Source organism: Haliotis rubra, unplaced genomic scaffold (assembly GCF_003918875.1).
Source record: "Haliotis rubra isolate DU_JTF1 unplaced genomic scaffold, ASM391887v1 Scf64, whole genome shotgun sequence".
Classification (NCBI taxonomy): Eukaryota; Metazoa; Mollusca; class Gastropoda; order Lepetellida; family Haliotidae; genus Haliotis; species Haliotis rubra.
Genome location: NW_025767346.1, coordinates 2,717,635 through 2,723,634, shown reverse-complemented (window position 1 = coordinate 2,723,634; position 6,000 = coordinate 2,717,635). Strand labels below are relative to the sequence as shown.

Below are 6,000 nucleotides of genomic sequence, written 5' to 3'. Positions count from 1 at the left end.
ACCATTTTCATTACCAGTTTCATTGTTGCAGTTGACAGAATGAAGATCGCCGTTGTTGTGTTACTGGCGCTGGTGGTGAGCGCTGTCACGGATGGAGCATCAGTCTATAATAACGACGAAGCGGTGAGTGTCGATGCTCAAAGAAACATCCTCACTGATCATGTCAAGGAGACTACGTCATCATATTTTTTTACTGTTTACTCCTTTACTAATATATAATTTCAATGGTTATTTAGAGAATAACACACACACACACACACACACACACACACACACAAAAAAAAGCTATGAGTAGTTTTGCTTTCATATTTTTTTAATGTGAAACTGGTGAGTTTGATGATAATGATTATTGATATGTAAAATATACGCATATATTTCTCTTGAATACGCCCTTAACGTTATTGACATTAAAGGATGTCGTTAAGTCGGGATTGGCGTTTCATTGTAAACTTGATATGAGGTCAAGGGACAAAGTCACAAGGTTACTGACATTAAATGGTGTCTTGCTATTGCGAAGATCGATGCTCAGTGTGTAAAAAGCGGGCTTTAATGTTGCTGAGTGAATATACGGCGTCATACAGCTGAAATATTGTTGATTATCCTGATAAACTTTTTACGCTAAATCACATATTCTTGCTCACAGTAGTTGTGCTACAACGTTGCATTGCCTCAGGTTTGTTTCTGCTGCAGATGTTCGGGGACCGACAGGCGTTGTTAGAGAGCATCCTACAAATGGGTGAGCTAGTTTATACTTGTAGAGTCCTTTCATAAGCACACCAATAGATCATAGTTTAACAGCGGGACATCTTCCGAGCTGACTAAACAAGGATGTGTGGTTACAAAATCTGATGTGCAAATGTTCATGCTGTTAAGCAATCGTTTGTCTTGTACAGACAAAGCTTTATGTCCTATCTTCAACAATGCTCACCTGAAGTGTTTGCCATTTCTCTTATAGTTGAGATGGTCGAAACATCCGGAAATAGTACGTAAGTATGAGTTTCTTGCCATGTTTTTAATCCAAGTCCTTTTGAATGTAGAAGATATAACGTATGAACCGAGTCAGCACTTTCATTTTCCTCCCTAAAAAGCAATAATTGATGGCATTCGAGGAAAGAATTGTATCTTCGAAGAAAGATTTAATGAATAAATCAAAATATTGCCCTTTCGTACGAAAGGATACATTGATTTTGCCATAATTACACATTGTCATGATTTTGTTTGGACAACGAAATACGCCGATAGCAGGTGGGAATTGATTTATTCGAGATGAATGTGAAAATCGGAGGACATATTTCCTTTTTTGGGTTAGGTTTCTTTCGATACCGTTACTCTCTTCACAAAGACATAATAAGACATAGAAAGGATTATGGTGCACATATCTCATCACTACTAGTTCAACATAATAAGGGTCGATTTGCATACAAAGCGAAACATCATGCAAGGGTTTCTGCTTTTGCCCTTGCCAAACTTCAATTTCATTTAATGATTATCAAGATCACCATTTTTCAAATCAACAATCTCTTAAACATCACATTCTGCCTGATCTGGATCACATTAGAAATCTGGGAGCTCAGACATGCAGGAATGGAGATGAGTTCCAGCTCAGACATAGATCTGAGTGGCGGTCTAACTTAGGTTTACCTCAGCTATGCGGAGTTCAAGGACAGTCAAGCATGATATGATCTGAACTGCGTGGGAGTTCAAGTTCCCATACATGAACTTTGGGAAGCTCCACCCTAGACATACATGAGTTGGTGGGAGTAGCAGCCCTGAGATATATGAACTGAGCGGAGGTCAAGCCCAGGTATACAGGAGCTGCGCGGAGTTACAGCTCAGACATACATGAACTGAGCAGCACTGCAGCTCACACGCGTGTGCTCAGCGGAGTTCAAATTCACACTTATGAGCTGTGGGGAGATGCATGAGCTCAGACGTACCTGAACTGAGCGGATCCACAGCTAAGGATCTCTACTATTTACTTGAAATATTGTATGTTGGGGTAAAATTATTCAGTCATGTAACAGATGAAGAGACGATTTCATATGGTTTGATGCAAAACAGGTCCTGCAGTAAACACAGGGAGTTTTTAACATGTTTGACCTTTGTGTTTAGGGTACCATTAAGTCCAGAATTTCTGGAGGCACTGAGGCCATAGACGCAGGAAACTAACAACGTCGAGTAAAACAAAACAATGCATGTCCAAGTGAGTACGTTGAAACAAGGATAAAACTATAAACATTTGAATTACAGATTTGTTGCATAACATAAGGTTTATGGCAAGACAAAGCACGCACAGGATTGTAGCTTGGCATACAGGAACGAAACAAAGCACGCACAGGATTGTAGCTTGTCATACAGGATATGAACAAAACAAAGCACGCACAGGATTGTGCCTTCATATACATTATAGAAAAAAAACAAAAACAGGCGCAAGTTTGTAGCTTGACATACAGGACAAGTAATGCACACACGAGAAAGACACATGACATAATGACATTAGCTAAAAATAGACATATTGTTTAGTGTGTAGTTTGACATTTAGATGAAGAAGAAAATATTGAAGATGTTGTAGCTTGACATAAAGATCAGAGCATACAATACATACACTGGATAGTAGCTTGACATAACGAACAAATAAATACATGCAACACGTTACCGGTTGTCATACAGAATAGTAAACAGAGCACACAGGCTAGTAGTTTCAAGTACAGGATGAGAACAAAACAATTCATAGACAGCTTAGTAGCTTAAAGTTCAGGATAAGATCAAAACGATATGCAGTCTATTTTCTTAACAGAAAAACAAGAATAAAACAATGCATACACTGGTAGTAGGTTGGCGTTCAAGGTAAGAATAAAACAATTAACGTACAAAACAATAAAGGATAGGGCATGCTTGAGAATAGTTCGCTGATATGACGACGTGCATGCGTGTGTATGTGTATGGGCGGCTGCTTGTACTAGCCCAGACTTAAGCTGGTATTATAGTGCTAGCTCACTGAGATACCATGCTGCAGTGAAGCATGAATACCCCACTCAGACACAGTATACTGACTCCGAGCCGACCAGTCCTTATTGTACCCATTAATGCCGAGCGTCAGGCAGGGACCAACAAGTACCATATTTTAACGTCTTTTGGTATGACGCGGTCGGGGATCGAACCCGCGACCTCCCGCTCTCCGGGTGGACTCTCTTACCACTACACCACGGAGGCGGTCAAAGTACAAAATAAGAATAAAATATAGCGTACATTGATTAGCAGCTTAACGTACAAAAACAAAACAGTGCATACTTTGGTAGTAGATGGACGTAGAAGATTATAGGGATGACATACACACACAGGTCACATGGTTGTCATACAGGATAAGATAAAACAATAAACCAAAAAGGAAAAAAGAAAATTAAAGAAATGAAAAATACACAGGTTAGTGACGCGACCTTCATAACCAGTTATATTCTAGCGGTCTTTAATGTCTACATCTAACAATTTGTAAGTCAAATAAACCATGCCTTTTCAAAGATGATTTCAAAGGACGACAGGCGACTTTTGGCAAATGTTTGGTTGGTCAAAGTGAAAGCATGCACCAAACCTTATAATGTTTATGTAAAGAATTTGTCTATGTGTCTCACGTTGATAAAATAAACAACAATGGTAATGACAAACTACAAGAACGGAATCTAAGATAAAACTCGCAATCATATCGTTTCATAAAATCCAAAACTATTTAACTTTTAGATGATAATCTTACCATTCCTTTCACTTTCAAGGTGTGACCTTCTTTACAAAGACTGAGACAGAAACCGAGAAGTTAACTGATTTCCACCCACCAAAACAAATCTATTCAGGACACCACGACTGCAGTCAACGTTACCAACTCGTGTTACCTATTTCCTTAAATTTCATTCCCCCAAACTATTAAATCAAACTATAGTTCAGAATTGCAAATGAACCATATTCAAAAGGCCTCCCTGAGGCTAAATTCTAAATAAGATGAAATATATTGTAAATTAATGCGTTTCGCATTGTTCGGTTGTGTTTCTGCTTTGAAGCTTGCTTTACTGAATAAAATTCATTTAGAAGAATCAGTCTTGTTTTTATTATCCTGTGTCCCGGAAAACACAAAAATACTTGCATAATCATAAGAATGCCATAATAAAGAACCCATTGTATTGGTCTGCCTATATCATCATCTGTCTTTATGAATGAAAATCGAATGGCGATGACATCATGTGTTTGCGAAACGATGGGCGTATCCTGGAACAGGTCACAAACACACACAAGGGCAAGTTAATTGGCCATCTGACAAACACACGTGAATAAGAGACAAATAAGGGAAGTGCTCATGACAAACACACATAAACACAAGTCAGAATAGGGAATTATACTTGGCAAAGCAAGAGGACATCCGCTGCAAGTCAAAATAGCATCATTTTAGTCATCATGTTTTGTGATGTCAGATTTTGAAATGTCCCATACATGCACCATAAAGACGGATGCAACTGGGTGTTTACGAAAAGGTAATCGTTATCTCTCACCTTACTGTACCCGTCACAAGCAAAGTGACGAGAGCAGATTTGAACAACAACGACGTACTACAACCCGAAGAACAAGATTTAACATGGTGTCGATGTTCAAACGTTTAAACCTTAGGGTTTAACCTTCACACTAAATCATCTGAAATACAGGAAACTAGACGGAACTAAAATGTGTCAAAATTGTTTGGATATAGTTTCCGTTCATAACATGCTTCATAACATGCTTATGAAGCTTTGGTCGATCCTCCGAAAAGAGGTAATGTAAGGTAAGGTAAGGTAAGGTAAGGTAAGGTAAGGTAAGGTAAGGTAAGGTAAGGTAAGGTAAGGTAAGGTAAGGTAAGGGTATAGGTAAGGTAAGGTAAGGTAAGGTAAGGGTATAGGTAAGGTAAGGTAAGGTAAGGTAAAGTAAGGTGAGGGTATAGGTAAGGTAAGGTAAGGTAAGGTATTGTAAGGTAAGGTAAAGTAACGTAAGGGTATAGGTTAGGTAAGGTAAGGTAAGGTAAGGGTATAGGTAAGGTAAGGTAAGGTAAGGTAAGGTAAGGTAAGGTAAGGTAAGGTAAGGTAAGGTAAGGTAAGGTAAGGTAAGGTATGGTATGGTAAGGTAAGGTAAGGTAAGGTAAGGTAAGGGTATAGGTAAGGTAAGGTAAGGTAAGGTAAGGTAAAGTAAGGTAAGGGTATAGGTAAGGTAAAGTAAGGTAAGGGTATAGGTAAGGTAAGGTTATAGGTAAAGTAAGGTAAAGTACACTTAAGTACACTTAAAGCGTGGAAAGACTTTGAGATGGTTTATTGTAGTTTGGGTGGTGGGGATTTTCCATGCACTGCCCCCCGAAGAGAGGGGCCAGGGGGTAAACAATTTGGAAAAATGAGTTTTTCCTTTTTTTCACAAAATACAGTCTAATAACTGCCCTTTATTAGGAACAATGAAAATATCTAACATTAATTATTTAGTTAGAGGCACAGGAAAACTTTAAATTTGAAAAATGCATTGTGTCTAAGGGGAAATGAGACTTGAATGCTGTTTTTCTACACTGTCTAGTTGGCAGTTGGTTAAAGAACGTATTATTTCTTCAATTGCTCTAAAATGATCAAAATTAATGTTACAGCTATACTTAAAGTATGGTTGTTTATTCTCACTTTGGCTTTTTATAACATTGAGTTACCATTACTTCTATTTATATTCCTTTATGCTGAATCATCATAGATTGTGTCCACAAGACTCTCAATCTCAACTTCGTCTGAATCCTCCATTCTACTCAAATCTAAGTTCTTGCTGGATATTTTGTCTGTCAACTCTTGTGGAAGGATGTTGCCTATCGTCCATTGACGTTTCAGAGCATCTATTCCCCCTTTAAGCCACCCTTAGCCAACAGGGTGAGCAACACTGGGGGAATTCTTGTCAGCATTGACCAAGATCAAGGCCTGTTAATCGCACGCTGCATGTGCATGTGTAGGGAGTCTCTGCAAG

At 38.6% G+C, this 6,000-nt stretch overlaps 1 long non-coding RNA gene across 1 annotated transcript; it reads left to right on the top strand.

Moving 5' to 3' along the window:
* Positions 1-328: 328 nt before the first annotated feature.
* On the top strand, positions 329-2,966 carry LOC124256793. Its single transcript, XR_006893103.1, has 3 exons — positions 329-736; positions 956-986; positions 2,113-2,966. It is a non-coding gene; the product is annotated as an uncharacterized LOC124256793 (long non-coding RNA).
* The last annotated feature ends 3,034 nt before the right edge of the window (positions 2,967-6,000 follow it).